Raw genomic sequence first — 25,696 nt, 5'->3', positions numbered from 1 at the left:
CTCCAGAGCTGCAGGATAATAAATTTGTGTTGTTTAAGCCACTAAGTCTGTGGTAATTTATCACAGCCACAACAGGAAATGGATACAAATGTATACCCTGTGCCGCCGGCCTCTGTTCTGGGTGCTGGGGCTGAGCAGTTGGACACACATGCAGACATACATTCTCTGTTCTTTTGGAGCTTACATGCTAGAACAATAAATAAATGGACAAATAAATATGTGTCAGAGGCTGGTATGTGCTATGAAGAAAAATGAAAGCAGGGTGAGGGAGCTGGAGAATAAAGGTGGGATTATTTTGCATGGGAGTGATCAGAGGGCCCTTGGAATGAGATGGTATTCGAACAGAAACCTGGATTAAATGAAGATGACCCATGTGGACATCTAAGGGGAAGACCAGCCTTGGGTGAGGCAGCTCCTTTTCGAAGCCCTTTCCCAAAGATGGGTGCAACTATGAGCCTCCAGCAGCCAGAAGTCCCAGCAGCTGGGGGAACGAATGCCTCAGACCTGAAGGGATCTGGTTAACGCGTCAATCATCCACTCCAGGGGGCTGTGACAATAGTCCGGCCAACAGGCGATGATAATTTGTACAGGGCTGGTTGCAGGGGAGAAGGTGAGAAATAATCATTTTAAAGTAGGGCTAACAGGATCTGCGAATGGATTTGCCAGAATGAAAAGAGAGATGTCAAGGCTGACTCCAAGCAAGCGGAATGAGGTTGCCACTTACTGAAATGGGGAAGACTGGACAAGGGACCAATTTGGGGGAGAGCAATCAAGAGTTTAGCTTTAGATAGACTAAATCTGAGATGCTTTAACTTCTCCAAGCAAGGAGATGTTGAGTTCAGAGGAGCGATCAGGCTGGAGCTGTAACTTTGGGAGAAAGCTGTGGAACTGACCTCAGTCCATTTAGGGAGTGGATCTGGGCGAGGAAGAGGTCCAAGACTGAGTTCTGGGACAGTCCATCGGTGAAGGATTGGAAAGATGAGAGAACGCTCCCACAAAAGCATGGAGCCTGGCATGTGGTAAGTGCCTCGTATAGGGTAGCTAGCTGCTGTGGTCTGAATTGTGTCTCCCCCAGATTCTTATGTTGAAGCCCTAACAACCAACGTGACTGCATTTGGAGATGGGGCTTCTGGGAGGTAATTGAGGTTAAATGAAGTCAAGGGTAGGGCCCTGATCTGATAGTATTTGTGGCCTTATAAGAAGAGGAAGAGGGGCTGGCCCCGTGGCCGAGTGGTTAGGTCTGTGCGCTCCGCTGCAGGTGGCCCAGTGTTTGGTTGGTTCGAGTCCTGGGCGCGGACATGGCACTGCTCGTCAAGCCACGCTGAGGCAGCGTCCCACATGCTACGGCTAGGGGGACCCACAACGAAGAGTGTGCAGCTATGTACTGGGGGGCTTTGGGGAGAAAAAGAAAAAAATAAAAAAAATCTTTAAAAAACAAAAAGCATAAGAAGAAAAAAAAGAAGAGGAAGAGATCTCTCTCTCTCCATCATGTAAGGACACAGTGAGAAGGCAGCCATCAGCAAGCCAGGAAAAGGGTTCTCACCAGGAACTGTGGGAAAATACATTTCTGTTGGTTAAGCCAGCCAGGCTGCGGTATCATGTTATGGCAGCCTGAGCTGACTAAGACACGAGCCATGGAAGTTTGGCAAAAGGCGGAGGTGAGTAAGCAGAATAAGAGCCTCCTAAAGATGTCTACATCCGAATTCCCAGAACCTTTGATTGTGTTGTTTGTATACTGAGTGAAGATTAAGGTAGCAGATGGAGTCAGATGGCTAAACTGCTTGGCTTAAGATAAGAAGACTGGCCATAATCATGCGGGTGGTGCTAACGAAGTCACCACTTTCCTCCGAGTGTGGAAGAGGAAGACAGAATAGCTGGAATCAGAGTGAGATTTGAAGATGGTGGAATGGCCACGAGCCAAGGAATAATCGTGGTCACTAGAAACTGCAATGGGAGGGGAATGCATTCCCTCCTGGAACCTACAGAAGGAATCCAGCCCCACAGACATCTCGATTTTGACACATTGAGATTCCTTTCAGGCTTCTAACCTCCTGAACCCTAGGATCACAATGTTGTTTCTTCTAAACCCCTAGCGTGGTAATTTGTTACAGCAGCGATAGGAACGCGGTACAGACATTTATCTAAGAAAATTCTTTTGGAGGAAACTGAAAAAAAAAGGCAGAAGTGACTTAAGCTAGAAAGCACTCGGAGAGCTGGAGGGACACACTCTGTCCCCAGCTTTCTCATTGACCCACGTTCATCCAGGTCCCTCTTTGGGCCTCAGTTTCCTCTTCTGTAAACTGAGGGCTCCTTTCGTTTCTAACACTCTACACACTAGGATTTAGAAATATAATTGTTAAAAATATGTATCACTGCATTCATGTGAATTAAAAAATATTTTTTAATTTTATTTTTTATTGTGCTGAAGTATACATACCCTAAAATTTACCACTTTAAACACCATCCATCTCCAGACTCATTCATCTTCCCAGCCGAAACCCATTAAACAATAATTTAATCCTCGCAGCCCCTGGCAACCACCATCCTACTGTCTGTGTCTATGAATCTGACCACTCCAGGTAACTCATAAGTGGAACCATACAGTATTTGTCCTTTTGTGGCTGTCTTCTTTCACTTCGCATAATGTCTTCGAGGTTCATCCACGTTGTAGCCCATGTCAGGATTTCATTCCTTTTTAAGGCTGAATAATTTAGTCATGTGGATTTGGAATCACAAGACCTGTGTCCCAGTCCCAACTCTTCTACATGTGAGCTCATATGACCTCTAGTGTGCCCTCTGCTTCTCATTTCCTCATCCTTAAATAGTGAAAATAGTACCTACCTTATAGACACATTGGGCGGAGAATTTGATGTAATGGATGTGAAACCTCTTTGGAAAGCCTGTGATGCCATGGCTAATTTTAGCTGTGAGAGGCCAATAGGTTGGCTGCCGGGGGTTGATTCTTTTCTCTTGGCCACTCTAATGACATCTTTCCAAGCAATTCCTTGGCCCAGCTGCAGAGCTGATCCAATTCACTTATCATGGCAGTCAAATAAATGGACTCGGTTGTTTTCCTGTCAGCTTCTTGATGTGTCAGATCAGCGCAGCTGAAGATAAGGAGCCTGTGTCTCTGACCCAGACACTTTGGACCCAGGAGGCTCCATTGTATGCCAGGGAAAGTACAACCCTGAGGGCTGGAGAAAACCCTGCTCCCCTTGGCTTTTCAGTACGTTCTAAAGCAACATCAGGCTCCCTGTTTCTAGGCCTGACTCCGTAAGGTCATTCTACCCTGGAGGGGGTGGAAGGATGGATTAGTGGGAAGTGATGTGAGGCAGCGTGGCTTGGGAGTCTGGAGACCTGAGGGCCAGACCGAATCTCCTTATGGACTTGCTGTGTGACCTTGAGCAAGGCGCTTCCCCTCTCTGGGTTGTTTGATTACCCTCCTCTGTGTGCTAAGGGGTGGGACTTGACCTCCAAGGCAGTTTCTGGCTCTGGCCTTCTGTGAATTATGAATTATTTATGAATTACCATCCCACATTCTGTAAATGACTCTGGATCTTTCCTTCATCCCGCTCTTCGTATGCTTTACTTGTCCCCAAGAGCTAGCTGCTCGCTTCAAGTTCAGACTTCACCCGATCCTTTCGCCCAGCACTGGACCTACCTTTCCGCTCCTCCCTCTTCACTTTGATTCCTTTCTGGTCCAATGTTCCGCCATCTAGAGGAGCTGGCTCTGGAGACAGCTGCTTTCCTAAGGCACGTTCAAAGATGCGGGCAGATCGGGGCTTCAGCTCTCACTTCACTCGCCTTTTAGGAGAGGAGCAACGATGCAACCTTAGAAGAACGGCCCTCTCCCAATAGGGTCTAGACTCAGAGGGGAGATCGGCTCAAAAAGTGGATGGGGGCCCAGATTATGTAGGTTTCCAAAGAGAAGCTAAGAGGTTGGATTCTCTCCAATGGCCGCAGGGAGCCGCTGAGGGATTCTGAGCTGTTTCTTCAAGAGATCATTCAGGCAGCTTTTGGAAGACTGGATTCAAGTGGGGAGAAAGCAGAGGCAGGCAGGAGAGTGAATCCAGGGTCCAGGTGAGAGAGATCAAGAAGAGTGGCAGTAGAGATGGACAGGAAGAGACTGGTCTGAGAGGTTCTAGAAGAATCAGCTGGACTTGGGCCCCAGGGGATCATGGATGGGAGAGAGGGAGGAGCTGAGAAGGACACTGACATTTCTAGCTTGAAAGGTTGAGGCACAGTTTTGTCTGCCATTCTCCTCCAGCTCACTCTGCGGCAGCCATGCCCAGATCTGCTCCTGCCTCATGGCTTTGGCATTTGTGTGTGTCTGCGCCCAATTTCAGCTCAGATGTCACCTCTTTCAGGAGGCTTCTTTGAGCACCCAGTCTAACGTGGTCTCTCTGCCCTGCTCATCTCCACCTCCGGGCTTTATTCACCTCATTCTTTCTCTCTGGCCAAAATGAGCTCATTCCTCTATTCGCTTACTTCCGCTACAATTGAAGTTCCACGCGGGTAGGGGTCTTATCTGTCTCATTCGTGAGAGTGTCCCTGGCACCTAGAACAGGGCTTGGCTCATAGCAGGTGCTTAGTAATTATAAATTTAATGAACTGGAAGGAAGGAAGGAGAAAGACTGAAGTCAGAAGTGGCAGATTATTTCCACCGATGGCTGCAGCAAGATCTCCCATCCTTCGTGCCTTTTGCCACGAGTCTCCTCTCAGCAGGCGGAGTCGGCTTCCTCTCTCTCTCACCTGTGCTGGCCCTGTGACTTGCTTTGACCTGCAGAATGCAGCTGAAGTGACACCCCGTGGCTTCCGAGTCTAGGCTTTAAGAAGCTTTGTGGCTTCCGTTTCACACTCTTGCAATCCTTCTTCGCAGAAGAGTGTCTTGAGACCCTCACGCCATGAGAAAGCCCGAGGCCCTGTGGGGGGAAGCAGCATACTCCAGTTCCCAGCCCCGTTGGAGCCAAGCCCCCCGGCAGATCCACCAGCTGAACACAGCCACACGAGTGATCCCAGGCGACAGGAGCCACCCAGCCAAGCCACAGAGTTGTGAGAAACAACAAATTGTTGTTTTAAACCACTAAGTTTCTTTCTCCACTTTAGGCTTTGAGTTTAAGGAACTGGTGGGCATCCAGATGGAGATAGACAGCAGGAATCGGATATAATTTAATTAAATACAAGGAATCGAATATATTCACATAAATATACACAGATATACATATATGTATAGTATTTACGTATGTATGTGTGCATATACACGTATATGTATGTACGCACATATTCTGACACAAATGGGTTTGATGGCCTGTGAATTATATGTCTTTATATGATTAAGGAAAATATATAATTATATGATTAAGGAAAAAAGTTCTCTCATTCCTTGATTGGATTGTAAAGAAAATTTTGACAATGGTGTGTTTTCTTAGTCTCACTCTGAAAATTTTTCAAATGTGTGAATGGGGGCAGTTATAGTTGGAGAGAGGAAGGGTTCCCCATCCAGCACAGTCTGAGAAGCATTCAGGACCCTCCTTGCCCGAAGTTTCTGCCCCACTGGGTTCTGCCCCTGACGCCACACTTCTGCCCTTACTGTTACTCCTTTGGCTGAGAGTTAGCCGACGCAGAAGCGTCAATCCAGGCCACCCGAGGAGCGAGAAACATGCATCTTGTGCTTTTCACCGTACAAAGCAATTGTCCATCATCATCTCATTTATTCCTCACAGCAGCTCTGTGGCTTAGGCTTTCATTGTTTTGAAAATGGGGAACCAGGATCAGACTGAAAGTTATACAATGTGTAGGAGCAGAGTGAGGACGAAGCCGGCAGACTCTGAACTCCTGGGTCAGCCTGCTTTCAGCACCCACACTCATTCCAGTACAACAGTCTATGAACTTCTTAGAAACTCTTTCCCTAACAAAGAGAACAACCTTGGTCTTGAAAGCCATTCATTGTCTCTCACAAGAGACACAGAGATATCATCTTTGGGTAAGGTCTTCACCTATCTTGTAATTTTTTTTTTTTTTTAAGATTTTATTTTTTTCCTTTTTCTCCCCAAAGCCCCCTGGTACATAGTTGTATATTCTTTGTTGTGAGTCCTTCTAGTTGTGTCATGTGGGACGCCGCCTCAGCGTGGTTTGATGAGCAGCGCCATGTCCGCGCCCAGGATTCGAACCAACGAAACAACGGGCCGCCTGCAGCGGAGTGCGCGAACTTAACCACTCGGCCACGGGGCCAGCCCCTATCTTGTAATTTAAGAAAAACTTTCATGCTAATTTCCTCCCCCTCTTAGTGTTAGCCCTGGCTCCTGGGGAAGGAAAGGAAGTGCTTTCACACTTTATAGACAACCTTGGCTTCGATCACATCACTTGCTCCATTTTTTTCTCCTATGAAATATGAAAAAACAGATGTAAAGTCTTCTCTGTTTCTCTTTAGAGGAAGAAGATAATAGTTGTTTTGCACATTTTAATTTAGCATATTTAAAAAGATTGAGTTGATTTTTTTAAATTGCAAGATTTATCTTGGATAAAAAATTAATGTGGGATGAGCTAAGAATACTTCTTTTGAGTATTGGGAGACAAGGGCAAGGCTCTGGAGATCTGTTTGCAAACCTGCAGCAGCGCCCGTGGTCTCCCGACACCAGGCAGACGCTGCCTGAGACCCTGGCCCATTCTGGCCCCACAAGCACATGGGCCACAGCTAGAACATTTGGGGGAGGGGGGTGGGCTGTAGGGGGGCATCTTCTAACCAGGCCTCTCAGCAATTGTCTATTACAGAATGAAAAGCCACACCTGACCCTCCTTTACTCCCATTGGTCTCCCACTCATTTCTTGATTAATCCAAGCTTCTTCTCACTATTGGCTTCCCCACCCCTCCCACTGTTCCCCTTGGTCCCTGCTTCATGGTGACCACTCCCCATTCACTTTCCTCATTTGCTGAGATCTGGATTGCCCAGCGTGGACTTCCCCAGTGGGTGCTACTCATCCTTCCACTTTCTAAGCACCGTGGAGCTGGGAAAGAGATTTATATTCTCCTGGATCTTCTCTCATGTTTACAGACGTTACACTTTCACCCTAGCTAAAATTACAATTTATTTGGAGTTTCATTCTATTTGGCTATATAACCCGTTATCTCTTTTGTCTCACTGCCATCTACCAGGCTCCAGGTTGTTCATTTATTAAAGACTTTGGCAGCAGATTCATGATCTTTCTCTCCATCTCAACTCTTGACATCATCATCCTAGGAGATTTCAATGACAAGAATTTAATCATCTGACATCCTGGTCTCATAATTCTGGAACTCCTTATTTCTGAAGACCATCACTTTGCCTCAATTTCAGTCACATACTCAAGGGCCATCTCCTGGAAGAGCGTCCCCTTGAAGTCTTCAGCTCCTCTCTAGTGGCCTCAAGGCTTGGCTTCCTCTAGGCTTGTGGTCCCTCCATTTTCTCTCCATCAGTTGGCCTACTCCTGGCCTTTATTTCTTCTTTTCTCTCTTTGGAGACCATGATTGGTCACTTTTTCCTTCTCAGCAACTCTCTGAACATTTACCACTCTCCCCGAGTTCCATATACAACTCCCACCACCTTACATTCCTAGAAGATCATGTCTCTTACTTCCCCGAGAAAATTAATCCCTCTGGTATGACGTCTCTCAACTTTCAGCAGCTTACCATCCATTGTCTCCTATTTCCTCAGCCTCAGAGGACATGTATCCTTGATTCTCCTTTCTCCTCCTGACCTTGTTCTATGAGTCATCGCCTTTCTTTCCGTCTATGAAATTCTTCCTCAGGATATAAAAATGGTCAAGTTTTTCCCATCCTAAAAAAGCAAGACAAGATGTAACTGCCTTTACCCCACGTTCACCTCTAACTAGGCAGTAGCTTATCCAGACACCTCAAAGGAGTTGCCTATAGTCACTGCCTCCAGTATTTGATATTAACTATTCTTTTCCTTCTTGAAACTCTGGATTTTCTTGCATCCGAGATACTCATCCTTCTGATTTTCATAGTAGCTGGAAATTCTATCCCTGGTCTTTGTAAGCTTCTCTCCCTCTTATATATTGGAAGTCACAGGAGTTGCCCACTATTTCACACTCTCCCTAAGTGAGCTCTTCCACCGCCACGATGTCTAGTAACACCTATAAATCATTAACCCCAAATTATCTCTCTTTCATCCATACTTCCCCTGAGTTAGGAATTCAACTACCTTCTAGACAGCTCTAGCTGACCCCTCAAACATAATATGTCCCCAAACCAGCTCATCTTTCTCCAAAAACAGCTCCTGATGAATTCTGCAATGCAATCATCCTTGCTTAGGCACCAGGCTGAATCTTGGAAGTCATCCTCAACTTCCCTTTCTCCTTTGCAAGCCACATCATATCAACGGTCAAGTCCTGCCAAGTTAAGTCAAGCTTCGCCTCTCTCTTTCTCCTGAATTGCTGCCGTGCCTTCATGCAGAGCTCCCTGCTTCCATTCCATTCACTTCTGGTCTATCCTCATACCATACTCAGCACAATCTAATGAAATATAACTCTGACCAGGCCAAGCCCATGCTTAAAGCATTAGAATAATTCTCTGGTATCTCTAGGAACATCTCCGGCCTCTTCCCGGACAAGAGCTTCCATGATCTAACATCTACAGATATCTTCAGCCTCATCGGTTAGCCCTCCCTGCCTGATCCTTTCTTCTTCAGTAACACTTAACTGCACAGAGTCCACAGCTGACACCACCCAACCCTGCAGGCCTCGGTGCCTTTGCTCACATTCTTCCTTTGCCTGGAATTCCTCACCATTTTCTACCTATCATTTGCCTGGCTGAATCCCGCTCATTCTTTAAGACTCAGCTCTCCAGTCCTCCCCGAGTCCCTTGTCTGATGTATGAACCTTTCTTCAGAGCTTCCATAACACCCTGTGGTTACCTCCATCAAATCGCTTTATGCTGTCTTCTCTGTCCTTCCACTACATTGTAAGCTTCCTGAGGTCTCATTCAACATTCTGTCCCTCTTGCCCAGACCAGTGCCAGCTATCTAGAAGGTGCTTAGAAAAGCTTTAGATTTGGAATTAAGAACCAGGGTTCAAGTCCTTTCTCTTCCAGGCGTTATCCCTGTGACATAACAAAGTCAACTGCCCCATCTGAGCCATGCTTCCTCATCTATAATGATTCTATTTACCTTTCAAGGAAAGATTGAAGATCAAACGAAGTAACCTAAATAATCTTTGTAAGCTGCAAAGGAATATGAAAATGTTTTATTACATAGGATATGCAGAAAGACGTAGAGGAAAAGAGATCTATCACAACATTATGGATCCTGTACAAATTTAGTGAGACTTCATATTTATTCAAAAATCTACATAAGCATTTTTATACCAGTGTAGTAGTCTGCAAGTTCAGTGAGAGAATTATCTCTGTTTTAAAAACCTAGTCAATGTGCCCAGAGGCAGTAGAATTGGACTTGTGAAAATAATCAGCTGATATTACTTAATAGCTGTGACAAGAGCACTAATTTAGCTTCTGCATTAGCAGGACATGAATCTCCAGAGAAATTTAAAGAATTTAAAACATTGCATCTTCTTTCCTCCGTTCCTTCAGACTACCCTTTCTCCCCAGCTCTTCCAACTGGCACATTTTACACACTTCTCAATTATGTGTAAAAATCAGGCCATGGAGCATAGTGGTTAAGTTTGGTGTGCTCCACTGTGGTGGCCCGGGTCACAGGTTCGGATCCTGGGCATGGACCTATACCACTCGTCAGTCATGTTGTGGTGGCAACCCACATATAAATGGAGGAAGATTGGCACAGATGTTAGCGCAGGGCAAATCTTCCTCACCAAAATAAAAACTCAGGCCATGGAGAAGGGACAATTCAGATTAGATTTCACAAGCCATCCTGATTTACCTTAAGTGAATACATGTCACTTATCCAATTCTTTTTCTATTGCTTGGCAAGAGAGGAGGAAAAACACTTCCACTCTGCAAGAGCAACTCGCAATTCAAATAAATGGGAATTAGAAATAAATGACCAAGTACTCACTGAATGTGATCTGCTCTAACAAGGCAAATCTGTATGCAAAATTAGAGCGGGAAGACTCCTAGTTCAGGGTTGTACAACAAAAATATTCAAGGAACTAGAAAAGCATAAGGCAGGAGGAACATAAACATTTCCCCTCGATGGGGAAGACGGGGGTGTGCCAGTGCTCCCCGAACAGGGGAAGTCACATGGAGGACAGGCAGAAGCCAGCACCTGGGATCTGGGGCAGTGACCTGGCTCTGCCACCTACTGATCAGATGACCTTTGGCGGGTTATTGTATCTGTTCAGACTTCAGTTTCATCATGTCACGTGGGGTCAATCACAAGACATATCTCATAGAGAGGTGGGGCCGGGGGAGAACCTGGCCTATATCCAATGAATAGTAGAAATTGTTTATTTAAAGTTAAATTTGTTTAAAGAAAAGCGAAAATGCAGGAGAATAAGGAAAGGTTGGAAAGATATGTTGGGGCCAGATTTTGCAGCTCTTGAATTCCAGGCTACAAAGTTTAGATTTTGTTTAGATAATGGGGAACGTGCGAAGGTTTTGAGCAGGAGTGTGACACAAAGGTGTGATTTTGGGAGATGGATCTGGAAGCAGTGTATGGAGAGAGCATGAAGGGAAGTATCAGGGGGCAGGAGAACCAGTTAGGAAGTTGCCGTCTTCATCCAGTGAGACCTGACCCAGGGCAGCGGTCAGGGGGCTGAAGAAGAAGGCTGCTATGGGATAGAACTGGCAAGCGGGAGTTGTCAGAGGGCTCCTGTGTGTCACGCCTTTGGACTGGGAGACAGTGGTGTTCTTTATTTCAGAAACAGGAAGCATAAGTAGGCAAGTGGGTTTGAGAGGGTCTATAATTTAGTGTTGGCTCCAGATGTTTCAGGTACTGGTAAGCTACCAAGGTAGAAAGAGCCAATAGTCATTTAGATCTAGCACCCTGCCTATGATCAATATTTTGATATAATTTGTTGGACTATAGGTTCCTATTTCAAAAGAATCTATGCCTGATTTTTTAAAGATGCGATCAGTTGGGATGTAGGATTCACCAACAGAAACACCCTCCATAGCAAACCTGGCTGGCATGCATCTCTGCCATTAAGTGACTCCTTAGGAATTCCCAGTCCATGGCGTTCTGCTCAGGTTAATTACATTTGCTTGCTGCTGGAAAGATGTTTGAATCCAGGCAAGATCCCATGCAAACTCCCCTATTTTTTCTTCCTAGATAGTCTGTGTTTTACTCCCCACCCAAACTGGCTGAAAACATGAGCAAATTTGACCCTAGTACAACCATGTTGAACAGTCTGTTCCTTGACTCTGCTTATCAAAGAGCTCAGCCTGGCTGCAGAGGCTCAGCCTCCCCAGGGAAAGCCAAGCTGAGACCTCGTGTCGCATCCACCTTATCTGTGTTGTACTATTCTGTCCTTCTTTAAACTCTCCATCTGTTGTCCTGATACTGAGATGAGGCTTAATGGTCTGTAGTCCCCAAGTTCCCAGTAGTGCCTCTGAGAAAGATTGGGCCCGCATTAGCAACTTTCCAATTTTTGGCAACAGTGCCTTTTGTAACCCCACTTCTCTGTTGACCACTTCGCATTTCACATCCATCCAAACTCCAGACAAGGGAGTAAGAGCCCGCTGCCCTTACTGGTCATATCCAGCTCCCAAGGATATATTTTTGTGAAAGTGGCTTTACTGTATTCATCAATTTATTTTACTATTATTATTTTTTACAGGGAAAGAGTTACCCTGAGCTAACATCTGTTGCCAGTCTTCCTCTTTTTTATCCCTCCCCAAAGCCCCAGTGCATGGATGTATATCCTTGTTGTAAGTCTTTCTGGTTCTCCTATGTGAGCTACCGCCACAGCATGGCAACTGACAGACGGGTGGTGTGGCTCCAAGACCAGGAAACGAACCCGGGTCCCAAGTGAGAATGCTGAGCTTTAACCACTGGGCCATCAGGGCTGGCTCCATCAATTTATTTTAAAATGTGTATTTGGATTTATTGTGTGCAAAGCTTTGAACTAGACAGCGCTGGAAGTCTCCTCAAGATGAAAGAGACATACAGTTTTCCAATGAGGCTAGGAGCCGGTGGGGAGATTGACATGTACACAAATGAGACAAGGGAGGTTGGGGGAGGGGCATGAGGAGGAGGACGGCAGAAAGCTAAGCATGAGTTAAATCTGCAACTTACCAGCTATAGGACTTAGATTTTGTATTGAAGATGGGGTACTTATAAATCCTTTCTCTGTGGAATTGCTGATGGTACAGCCCAACAAGGCTCTGGGAACAGGTGGAGGGCCCGTTTGAATGCCATCTCTGAGGCCTGTTAAGTAGAGAGTCCTTTCTGGCTGGAAGAGTGGCCCAGAGGTCTGGGTGAAGGGGCTATTTTGTTTAAGTGAAAACTGAGCAAACACATAAAGAAGTAGCTGCAATACCGTAATCTTTAATGATATACCGTCATCCCTCATTATCTGCGGTTTTGCTTCCCACGGTTTCAGTTATCCTTGTCAACAGCAGTCTGAAAATATTAAATGAAAAATTCCAGAAAGAAGCAATTTATAAGTTTTAAATTGTTTGCTGTTCCAAGCAGAGTGATGGAATCTTGAGTGGTCCTGCTCCGTCCCACCTGGGACTCGAATCATCCCTTTGTCGAGCAGATAAAGGCTGTAGACACTACCTGCCCGTTAGTCACTTAGCAGCCGTCTCAGTTATCAGATCCACTGTCGTGGTATCTCAGTGCTTGTGTTCCAGTCACCCTTAGTTTACTTAATAATGGCTCCAAAGTGCAAGAGGAGTGACGCTGGAAATTCGGATACGCCAAAGAGAAGCCGTGAAGTGCTTCCTTTAAGTGGAAAGGTGAAAGTTCTCCACTAATAAGGCAAGAAAAAAAATCATATGCTGAGGTTGCTAAGATCTACAGTAACGTTTATGACAGTTGTTGCAATTGTTCTATTTTATTATTAGTTATTGTTGTTAATCTCTTACTGTACCTAATTTATAAATTCAACTTTATCATAAGTATGTAGACAGAGGGGAAAAACATAGCACATACAGGGTTCGGTTCTGTCGTGGTTTCAGGCGTCCACTAGGGGTCTTGGAATTTATCCCCTGGATAACAGGGACTACCGTATAAAGAAGATCAAAATAGTGTGCTGCTTAAGTAATTATGTTTTTGGTTTAAATCTAGAACTCAAGTAAGGTTTCTGCTAATTCGTTAGTTAATTAATTGTTTTGTACTTTGTTTTCAGACTCAGGATCTCATGAATGCAGCCTCTACTGGAAGACGTTGCACAAACGCAATGTTCCTTGGGTGCTGAATGTATGTGAATTTATGGCGCATGTAGTTTGCATTTTCCTATTAAACGGGGAACATGTAAACAGGGCAGGTCTTCACTCAAAAAATTATGAGACTTGCTCCAGTTTCTCCCTAACCAGAGCGTAATTTTCTGGAAGTCAGGGCCACCTTGTGTCTCCAGAGACCAGAGGAGAGCTGAACTGAAGAGTCTGAGACAGAGCTGCAGCAAAGCCTCAGGAGCTTCCTCAGTTCTGCGCTTTTATTAGAGAGCAAACAGCGACCACCGTGTGGGCGGAGCAGGTCAGCTGGGACTACATCCCAAGGAATGGCTCTGCTGCTCAAGACGTTACCAGAATCCTAAGGTGCTGAGGGGAGGTTTCAGCATGACTAAAATTCGGAAATTGCTGAGTTCATGCAGAAGAATGAAGACTCAAGTCCACAGGTCCAGGGCTAGCAAGAGACGAAGCCAGGGGTAGGGTCAATGGCTTCATAGCTGTGAGACCACTGATACGTGCTCTTCCTTTGAAGGACGTCTTCAGCCTCAGCTGCTTTTATCTTTTAGGTTTCTATGGCGCATCTCATTGTCCTGATCCTGAAAACGGGGATTTGGGCACTTAATGGGAATTTCATGCAGTGAAAACATTTCTGAGTCCTCTAAGCAGAGGCACACCTTTGTTAATGTCCATGTCCTCAGTTAAGCCAGGGCTGGTTCCTCTAGTGGGACTGGAGGTCCAGTAATGGGGACAATATCCACAGCAACCCTGGAATACTGTATTCCACAGGTGGCAGTGCGGGTTATGGGAGAAATGTCTTCTTAGGAAGAGTTTTTCTTCTCCAGGACAGGGCCAGAAAATGAGACCTCCAATTAATTAAGTTTAAGGATTCTAATTTAACATTTGGGGGACACTGGTTCTTAAACATGGAATGGGACAAAGCACGGCAACAGTACAAGAAGCCTGTGCTCATCATGGAGCGTTGACAGCATTAGATATTACTTTGGTCTAGGACCCAGGAAAACATAAATTCTGTCATGCTCAGTCTCTTCTTTTCCTTATTATGTATTTACAAAGATATATGTTTACACAGAACAAAGGCAAATTCACATTTTATTGTTAGCTGGGGTTGAGACCCAATCCAACGCAGAGAACGTTGGCAGCCAGGCTGGAGCACTTTCCTCCCCGTTTAGAACGCAAGAGCTTCAGTCAAGGGTCAATCCAACTTGCTGGTTAACCCAAGGGCAAAGATAAGCAGAGAGAAAGAGACTCTTCCATGTGCCACACTGGCCTAAACGCCTGGACTGTTGCTGTTAAATTGATCCGTTTTTTATTTTATGTTTCACACCTTTTGTGTCCTGAGTAAAAAATCTTTGCCTACTTTAAGGTCTCTAAGATTTTCTCTTATGTTTTCCTCCAGGAGTTTGGTAGTTTCGGTTTTATGTTTTGTCCTAGGATCTATTTCAGGTTAGTTTTTGGTATGAGGTGAGGTAAGGGTTGAGGTCCATCTTTTCCCATTTGATATCCAGTCTTTCCTGCAACATGTGTTGAGGACTGTCCTTTCCCCACTGGATTACCTTGGCACCTTTGTTGAAAATCTGTGTGTGAACTATCTAATCTGTTCCATTGATCCGTTTGTCTATCTTTACACCAATATCACACTGTCTGAATTACTATAGTTTTGAGTCTTGAAGTCAGGTAAGGTAAATCCTCTAGCTTTGTGCTTCTTTTTCAAAATTGTTTTGGATAATCTAGATCATTTGCAGTTCCATATACATTTTAGAATCAGTGTGTCAATTTCTCCAAAAAAATGACTGCTAGGGTTTTGATGGGGGGGACACTGAATCTATAAATCAATCTGGAGAGAACTGATACCTTGCAATTCATGAACATACGTTTATCTCTCAATTTGTTTAGGTCTTCTCAATTTGTTACAGCAACATTTTGTAGTTTTCACTGTACAGGTTTTGCATATATGTGTTAAATGTATTTAAGGGTCTCTTTTCTTCAGTTACTGTAATTGGTATTGTTTGAGTTCTAGTTTTTCACTGATATCTATAAAAATACAATTGAATTTATATGTTTATTTTGTACCCTGTCACCTTGCTAAATTCACTTACTACTTCTAGAAGTTTTTTGTAGATTTCTTAGGATTTTCTGCATACATAATTATGTTTACTTCGCATCACTTTTAAAAGCAGTGATATTGCCTTCTTGAAAAAGTCGCCCAATTCCTGTCTTGGGAACTGACCAGTACAATGACTGTTTCTTGATCTTTGGGAAGCTCATGGAAGGTACCCACCATGGATGAGGGCATGTTGGTTATGCAGTAAATCAGTAACCAGTGGTCACTGGCATTTTAACAGATTTCCCTGATTGAGGAGAATATGAAAGTGCTTGATGAATGCCTCTTGGTACTCCTCCTTAAGAAAGAGGTTGATGGGGTAGAGAAGAAAGGCAAAGAGAAAATCAAGGAGTAAAGCATCTGAAGGGACCATGGGTTGGGCTAGTCATCCAATCAGGACTGACTTCCTGAAGCACGTGTCTGGGCCCTGCCAGTCTGCTAAGACAGCCTGCTCTTACTGAATCAGTCGTGTAGGCAAATGTTATCAGTATCTCCAGGGATTTTTCTGTGCTGAGTAGGACGCTGTAGCACTTATGGGTGCCAGGATGGCTTCCTTCTCCACTTCCTTAGCTCATTATTTGGAAGAACAGTTTGGAATAAACAGGGCTATCTGGGAAGTGAGTGACTGCCTAAGACATGTGTCTGAGAATGGAATTTGGATTTGGAGATCAAGGTGTTAGAAACTGAAATTACGAGCTCTCAGTTTGAGATAAAGGTATCATAGCATTTTGAAAACAGCAAGGGCTTTGTCAGACAAACCACGGTTCAAATCTCAGCTCTGACGGATGTTCTCCGTTTCCCTCCAGACCCACTTTCCACCCTTCTTCATCTTGTTCTGAGTGCTGGGGGTTGACCTAAGATTTGCTCTCTTGCCTCCTGTTGGCTTTAGCCCATGGGAGGTACTGGCAGGTAATCAGAGCGTGGGAAGCGAGGCCAGGATAGTTATTTTCCCAGCTCCCTCTCTGCTGCGCTGCAGTTGGGCCACAGCTGTTCCTGACAGGTGGCCCTCTCCTACAGCTTTCTCTCCAGGTTCTAGGCCCTTCTTGCCCCTTCATGCCCAAGGATAGCAAAAACTTTCTGCTATTTCTGTCCATAGGTTACTTTATCATCCCTTGCAGGTTTTCTATAACTCTGCCCACACCTTAAAATAATCCTTTCATTAAACTTTCTTCAGTCATCTCTTTTGAGGATGTCATCTGGACTCTGTTAAGCCCATCCACTTGACAACTTTGGAACTTTGAGCAAGTTATTTAGGCTCCAGAGTCTCCATTTTTTAAATCTATAAAGTGGAGATGAAAATATCCTGTGCAAAAATAAGAGATCATACGTATAAACAGCACATACTAGCTACCTAGGAAGTGGTAACTGACGTCACCATTATTAGTAACAATCATCACATGAGGACTGGCAAGCTCAGGGTGTCCTCAGTGACTGTTCAGATAAAATTGTAGATACTATGGTTTCTGGATACTACTCACCCAGAAGCATAAGACTGAAGGGAAGAAGTGCAGGAAATGAGAGGTGAAAACTGGGCAAGGGGTTGGAAAGATTTATTAGTACTGTGAAATAGAATACTTTTGATATTTTAATACAAGAAGGGATGTATAGCTTTAGGGGTCTCAAGACTTGGTGGGAGCAGCCTCATACCTAAATATGTCAATGGAGGTGTTCACCTTATTAGAAAGGAGCACGTTTTCAGAGGAAGAGGTATGGTAGTGACACATATCACAGAACAAATACTTGAATAGAGACATGTTGAGCCATAAGTCTAATCTTGAGAAAAGCAGAAGTGTAAAAGTAAAGAAGTTATTATTGACATAAGGGCCTCCTGAAGAACATCCAGCCAGATGGAAGAAATAGGTCCCTGACGCAGTTTGTAGGTCTGATAAGAAGCAAGGCATTTAGCTCTTGTATCTTGATGGTCCCCGTCTTGCGTTTATACCATCACTTGATGCCCACTGCTATTCTGGCTGACTGGTCCTTTCCTCCTCCATGACCCATCTCTTAGAGGAGCCCATAACCAATTTTGGCAGAAAGCTCTTTTCGTTCGCTCACTGCTCCCTTCTTTCCAGGCCACCCATGTCTGCCCAGATAGAGAGGTCAGAGTAAGTTCAAGTAAAAGTTCCCCATCTTGGTCCTTGGAACCTCTCTCTACAGACCCTCAACCTTCATCTCTGTCTGACTAGTCATGCAAGGCTTCTCTTCTTTTGTAGTCAATTATCTCCAAGAGATCCTGCAAGTCCTCTTGCAATTTACTTTCCGAGCCCCTACCTCACCAGTTGCTCCGACATGCCACAAATATCTGTTTAAGTTCTTTCCCCTGGAGGCTTCTCAACTCCCATATAATTCAAAGGATAAAGCTAAAAACCAGAGGGTGTCAGACCTAAGCAATCTCCGATTCTGCCCAGCTTCTAATAAATCTTTCCTTGGCCCCGTAGTTTTTTTCTCCCAGCAGGTGGCTGAAGTGATGAGACCCTCTCCTGTAACTGTGATCAGAAAAGACAAACCTGAGAGAAAGAGCTTGTGTTAGCCAGGAGGAAAAACAAACCAGAGAAAACATTCAGCTAGCTTGAAATTCTAAAGTGGTAGATGTCTTACGATGGTTAGGAAGGTCCGTGTGTGGACATTTTGTCCACGAAATTGCATACAATCCTGAAGAGGAAGCACCAGAAGGGTCTCTAAATGGAAGGAATTCTCTGGCTTCACAGGGAACTCTATGTGAGCCCAGATCTTCAAAGGACATGACCAGAAAAACCAAAGAATGAATATCAAGGATGATGAAGCTTTGTGCAAATGACGTCAGAAAAGCAAAAAGATTTGTGCAAATGACTGTGACTTGGGGACAATGCCCAGGACATCATAAAAGACACAACGTCTGTTTGGAGCAAGCTGAAGTGTAAAAAAGGCAAAAGCAAATGCCTTGGAGAAATGCTTTCAAAGCCGTTCCAAAACTCCTGGCCTTCGTCTGCTTTGCCAAGGAGAATGACCTTATGAATGGAAAGGGGAGAACAAACAACCATCGAAGGTCAAACTGCTGAAGAGGCTGTGAGTGGGCACAGAGTTCAAGCCTCCTGCCCAGGAACACTATGCTGGGGAACCGCGAGACCTTGCAAATGAGATTACTGGGCCACTTTGCTTATCTCGGAGGAGCTGTGAAAAATGGGGGATGTGTCAGAAGACTGGAATCGGCTAAGCGTATCATGATTTTCTAAAAGGGGAAAAGTGGGTTATGTGGAGGGATTGTCAACTTAAATGTTTATGAAGACCAGAAAATAAGTAAGAGTCAAGCAGGGTGGCTGGAGAGCCTACTGAGCTGGAAAGGGCCGGCTCTCTCTTAAAGACACAGGTGTTACTGAGCCCCAGCTGGTTGTCGCCATGCCCAGAATTGCTAGAGCTTCAACATCTTTAAGTTAAATTTTTTAAATTTTCAAATAGCGATAACTATTTAAACACAAAAAGATATTGTACAGGCTGAATTGAAGAAGTCTGTAGATGGATAGGGCCAACAGGCCACCAGTTTGTGACTTCTGCCCATAGATTTGCCATCTTGCAGCTAAGAAGCTAGGACAGTCTATTAAAAGATCCCCTGGTAAGCACTCTAACGGAACTGACGGTCCTCAGAAGCTACACGAGTTTGCTAAGGACCAATATGCCACACAGTCACCTCTCTTACTTCTTTGATTGGCAGAGGGCTGTGGTAGGCTTGGGTGGTCTGATTCCAGCAAGGCTCTGACGAGGACAGCCATGCTCTCCTTGGGGCCCAGATGGAGAAGTTCAAGTAGAATGTCAGTGGTGCTTCTAGGTAGATTCTTAGCTGACTTGAAAAACTGTGCTTGGGAATGATGGATTAATAAACCAATACCGACCAATAGATTGATGGATTAAGAAACCAATATTGACCAATAGGAATGTCTCTATTCTTTTGTCTCTGACCAATTAAACTTTTAGAGCCCAGAGATAAACTCAAGAGTGGGCTTGATGCCTACAGGGTGCAGTGAGAATAACAACTCCTTGATCTTGGCTCTGTATTTTGTAGCAGACTGACCCGGTTTGTGTAACTAAAGAATGGCCACACCCATTCTTTGACACATTGTCTCTGGCTGTTTTTGAGAGACAAGGACAGAGTTGAGTAACTGCGAGACTGTATGGCCTGCAAAGTCTAAAAGGCTTACTCTTCGTCCCTTCACTAAAAAAGTTTGAAGACTTTCTGATGTAGCCAAACATAACATTGGTAATCTGAGTGACCTTATTACACTGTTGGTTAATATTGACAGTTAATATTGTCAGAAATGGTCAATAAAAGCCTGAAGTCTATATCATATGAACTGCCATCAAGCCACATCTTCTTGAATTGTAGATTGAAACAATCAATTTAGTGAATAAAAGAGCAAAGTTTTAAAGTTATTCTTGATAAAATGTAGCTTGCTGCTTTATAATTTTGTGTCCAGTGTATTGATAATGCCTTTGGCTTCATGTGTAATACATCCCACTTCTGAAGTGGGCTAGGGTGGGCCCTCATGGTGGGGTAGGATTCAGAGGCCTGGGCCCGCATGGCAGCTCAGAGTGGTCAGAAGTCTATCTAACCTGAGGGCAAGTTCAACATGAGGACCCAGAGAAGAGCTAAGGGTAAAGTTCAACGAAGTCATGTCTATTATCACTGTGATGGGTAAGGCAGAGCGAGAGGGCAGGCAGTGAGGCAGAAGCAGGACTGGAAGTGAGGGCGACATGAGAGCCAAGAAAGAGAGTCCTGGGTTTTGTCTGTTAAGGGGATGAGGGTGCCCAGAGCTCTCTCTTCCTCGATGCCAACTACAAGAGGCAACTAGATTTAGTGAGTTCAAGAGAGTGGGGCCCCCGTGATGGGATTAGTATCCTTCTAAGAAGAGGAAGAGACCAGAGCTCGCTCTCTCTGCCTTGTGAGGACACAGCCAGAAGATGGCCACCCACCAGCCAGGAAGACGGGTCCCTCAGGAAGGGATTTTTCCCAGCACCTGATCTTGGAATCCCTAGCTTTCAGGACTATGAGAAAGAAATGCCTGCTGCTGAAGCCCCCAGTCTGTGGTATTTTGTTACAAAAGCCTGAACTAACTAAGACAGATGTCATCAGTTTTACCTTTTTTAAAAAAACTGTGGTAAAAAACACGTAAGATAAATTTTACTGCCTTAGCCATTTGGAAGTGTACATTTCAGTAGTGTCAAGTTCATTCACATTATTGTGCAACAGATCTCCAGATCTTTTTCATCTTTCAAAACTGAAACTCTGTACCCATTAAACAACTCCCCATATCCTCTCAATTTTACTTCTTAAAACAAACAATTATCAAAGCAGCCAAAGAGAAACGCTACCAGATATTTAAGAAACTGTACTTCAAAAGCAAAATAATAAAGAAAAGTAGATGTAATTTGGTATATTTTCATTGCTTGCTAATTCGTATCCTCTTTTCCACTCATGTCTTTGAAGAGAAAAAAATGTAATTCCTTCTCCCATTTACCCACACGAGCGTTGAGAGCTTCAGGGGCTGGCACCTAGATTTTTGGCTCTTGGCAGAAGGAGCCCAGTTACTGTCCTTCACAGCTATGGTTGGCATGTGGAAGAAACCTCGAAGGAGGGCACATCTCTTCTCTGGTGGCATGCCCCAAAGGCTTATTTTGTGTGTGTGTGAGGAGGATTGTCCCTGAGCTAACATCTGTGCCAAACTTCCTCTATTTTATATGTAGGATGCCACCACAGCAGGGCTTGATAAGCAGTGTGTAGGTCTGTGCCCAGGATCTGAACCTGTGAATTCCAGGCTGCCAAGACAGAGCGCACGACTTTAACCACTATGCCACCAGGCTGGTCCCCCCAAAGGCTTATTTTTAAAGAACCAATTCCTAATGTTGGCTTCCTTCTTGCTACTAAAGAAATCCCCTAGGGTTTTCAGAATTCCTTCTCTCCAGAGTTCCCTTTTTTAATATTTCTTCCTTACAGTTTGACCAAAGCCCAAAGAGGAGATTTCTACAACCACATGCGTTTCACATTTTCTAGAATGAAACCTGGTAATTTACTTTGCCCCAATGAGAAAGGGTTTTCCAGTGCCTAAAATTACCTACCATTTTTCAGTTTATTTACTAAACAATTTCTCCCTATATGCAACTTTCCTATAAATTTTAGTGGTTGGCTTTTTTTACACAGATTGATGTTTGAAAGTGCCAGGAGTTATTAATCTTTACACAATGCAACTTTTTAAGAGAGTTTTTTGTTGTTGTTGACATTGTGTGGTTAAGGGCCAAGACTCCAGAGTCAGAGAGCCCTGGGCTTGACTGCTGTCCCCACCACGTCCTAGCTGTGCACCCTGGAGCAACTTACTGTATTTCTCTCAGCCTCAGTTTCCTCATCTGCAATGTGGGGATAATAATAATCTTCAGTGTAGGAATAATTACTCAGAGACCTGTGGGATGATGGGACATAGGACATCGGAAGTGCCTGAGATATAGAAGATGCTCAATAATGGTAGTATTATAATTATAACTGTATTAGTTTTTAAAATTTTTAATCGTGGTAAAATACATATAACATAAAATTTAGCATCGTAACAGTTTGTAAGTGTTCAGTTCAGTAATATTAAGAACATTCACATTGTTGTGTAACCATCACACCACCCATCACTGTATTAATTATTAATATGGCTTTATAAAATGCCCTGTCCTGGAAATAAAAAAGCATATACCTCTCCTGTGTGAGGCTTTGTCACAACAGACTTTTTCCTAGTCTCTCAAAATCTTTTGAAATTGAGTCATATCTTTTGAAGTGAGTGGCTAGATTGTGAAACCCCCTTCATGTGAAGCGTTCAAGGCGTCGGACCGCTTAGAGTGTGATCTAGTCTTCATAGCAGCAGAGGTGGGGCTAAACAGACCTGCAGCTACTCTAGGCTGAAATTAATTCCCCGACGCCCTCGCTGACGCTTTGCTGTGTCTTCCTCAGCGGACGTTTCTGACTGCTGCCAGCCTAGGCACTGCTAATGGAGGTTTAGAAAGGCCTTCGCCATTCCTATGGTAACCCAGGAGAAAGGCTGTTGCCATGGGGACTAGTCAAGCCTATATAAACCTTCCATCTCCATCGGACAGATGAGAACCATGTGCGAATTAATTCTTTCCTAGTTCACCTTCTGAAATTGCTAACAATTATCTCTGTCTTTGGAAAAGGAGTCATCATTTCTTTCAGGTGGAAACTCACATTTTCAGCTTTAAAGAAACTTTACTAAAAGCTTGCCTGATGATCTTGGTGTCAAGCAAAGTCAACCAGACAATGAAATGGCTGGTGACGGAACCAGTTCCAAATTTCTACAGTGTTACCAGCCACTAAGTAACATTTATCACAAGCACGAGAACTTCATATTGTTTTAAAAGAATATGTTTCTTTGAAATGTGTTATTCTAAGCATATGTCTATTAATGTACCTTCGCATTGTTTTACAATTGACTCCAGGAGAATCTGAGCTCCTTGAAGGCAGGGTCTATGTTTTACTTACTTCAAATCCCCAGCATCTAGCCCACTGTGTTGCAATATTAAGGATTCAGAAATGAATGAATCAGTGAATCAGTGTATACCCTCATGTGGATGACGGCAGAAATAGTGGGTATTGGTGTTCAAGCGTGTAGCAAATAGAAGCTACCTCTAAAACATTTATAAGTTTATTAAAAGATAATTTGTAAATACCTACGAGCTTCATTCATTCAGTGATGGCACAGTTCCTGCTTTTAATTCACGGAGCTAGTCTTTAGGTATATAAAACAGAAAGGACAAGGTCCCCATCTTCTTGGAGCTCCTGATCTGAGGCAGAGACGGACATATGCAAACGTCAGAGTAAAATGAGATTGGTGTTAGAGTAGAAGTATAACCAGCAAAACCACGTTTAATTCTGACTGGGGCTCAGGGAGAGAGAAGATGAAGTCTGAGCTGGGCCTTGATGGATGAATAGGAGTTCCACAGGCAGATGAGGCAGATGAAAGGTGGCTGCATGTGGGGAGGAGGAGATGAGCCATTTAAGGCAACAGGAAGAGCATATGTTAAAGCATATGTGAATGTAACACATTGAGGAAGTGGTAAATATTCTCAGGTGGCTGAAATATAGGTTTTCTGAGGTCACAGGGAGGAGGCTGAACTGTGACTAGATTATTGTGAGTCTAACATGCTATTCTTACCGCATTGTCCTGCTGGGCAAGTGGGCATCTAGAGCCTGGGCCTGGTGCGGAGCTGTGGCAGTCAGAGCCCACCCCCAGATGTGGGGCGGAGATGGAGAGCATCCATAGAGTGCTTCCAGGATGTGAAGGCAGGCCCAGGCCCAGAGCCACAGCACAAGGAGGCCCACCATTCAAAGCAGCAGGCAGTGAGACAGGACCAGACCTGCCTTTGGGACAGGCAAAGGGAGTGGCAGGTTGGGTAAGGCGGCCAGGAGGTCAGGGCTGAAGTGTACAGCCAGATCTCTTGTAGAGGGTGCTTGTGCCACCGCCAAGGGGGAGGTGGCCTGGACGGGGACAACGCTAAAGGACTTAAAGATTTTTTCAGCAGAGGTAAGACATTCACAGAACTCAAATCTGTGTTTTACAGACATCCTTTTAGGGCAGGCAGTAGTATGATGGGAGGAGGGGAAAGCCTGGAGGCAATGGCAGGGGTCCAGGAAGAGATGGTCAGTAAGTAGCTCTGGCATGGAGAAGGGAGCGGAGTTCACTCCTTTCCCTTCAGATATTTACTGATGGCTGGTTATGTGCTGTGGGTTGTGCTAGGTTCCGGGCAAGCAGAGATGTATAAGATATGCGTCTGCCCAGGAGTGTCTTTGAGTCTACCGAGAGAAATGCTCAAGTACAAATTATTATGCAATGTGGTATGTCAAGAAGGATATCAGGTGGGCTTGGCACATGGCTGGCTCTTAAACCTTTATTGGTTGAATGAATGACTTAATTAGAATTGATAATTGTTGAATGTTTAGTGTAAAGGGTGAGGGAGAGAAAGTGGTTGAAGAAAATCTAATCTAGTTTCTGTGACTAAGTAGAGGATGATCCAAGAAGGCAGAATTGTAGAAGGAATATTAGCCGGCAAGGAAGATGATGCTCTTCAATGCCATCATGCTAAGGGAACACATTTCAGGCTGCTGGGAAAGATGTCTTGGAGGCTAAGGGTCCTTATGTGCTTTCTCTTTGATGTATAAGGTAGCCTGTGTCTTGCCTACATGAAGGACACATGCAGAAAGTGGCTATTATCCATGCTGTCAGCAAGAGAGAATAATTTTTCTTTGCCTTCTCTCAATCTATCCCTCTTTAACCTTTATCTTTCCAGATTGAATAACGCTGGATAGTTAAAGCATCCCCAAATGCATTACTTTCATTACTGCAGCATTTGAGGGCTATGTGCTATAGTGGATAGGTTTAGTGGATAGGATTAGGGGTCAAAAGGCATTAGGTTTAAAACCCACCTTATCACTCATTACTTATGTGACTTTGGGCCAATATCCTGGGTTCAATTTCTTTCCATGTAAAACTAAGAATAATAAGTGCCCTGCTTCTGTCACAGGATTCTTATAAATAACAAAGGAGACATCAAAACACTTTGTAAAGTATAAAATACAACACAGCCAAGAGTCTCCATCATTATTTGGAAAGCTCTTTCTTTACTTTCTTTGTTCCACTGCATCTTTCTCAAGGAAAGTGTACAACAGACACACTGTGAGCCTTTCTCTTACCTTACCTTGACACTCTAGGAGTTGGGGGTTGGTGATAATGTAAAGTCTGGAGAAGGAGTAAGGATGTCTGTAGTCTGTTTTGCACGTTACTTGATCCTCCTCCCCCAAAAGGGCAGATAATTCATTTTTTTTAACTGCGTTAAAATGTGCCCAATTTAAACCACCTCATCCAAAAGTCACACATTTAGGATAGAAACAGAACTGATGGAAGGAAGCTACTCAAAGGAAAATTTTATTCAATATTAATAAAAGTGTCCTAACTATTAGGGTAGCAAAAAAGACGGGCAGTGCCTCCTGAAGTGGCACTGAGTGGTTCCTGGCATATTATAGTGAGTTCTTAATAAATTATTAACTATCATACATCCAACATTTATTACATAGATCTTCAGAGTAAGAAGGTATCAAGGATATGCTGGTCTCACAAAAATGATTTAGAAAGTATTACCTCTTTTTCTATACTCTGGAAGAGATTGTATAAAATCTCTTCATTTCTTTCTTAAATGTTTCATTTCTTTCTTAAATGTTTGGGGTAATTTACCTGTGAGGCCATCTGGGC

The sequence above is a fragment of the Equus quagga genome, chromosome 1, assembly GCF_021613505.1.
Source record: "Equus quagga isolate Etosha38 chromosome 1, UCLA_HA_Equagga_1.0, whole genome shotgun sequence".
Classification (NCBI taxonomy): domain Eukaryota; kingdom Metazoa; phylum Chordata; class Mammalia; order Perissodactyla; family Equidae; genus Equus; species Equus quagga.
Note: the sequence above shows the minus strand (reverse complement) of the source record.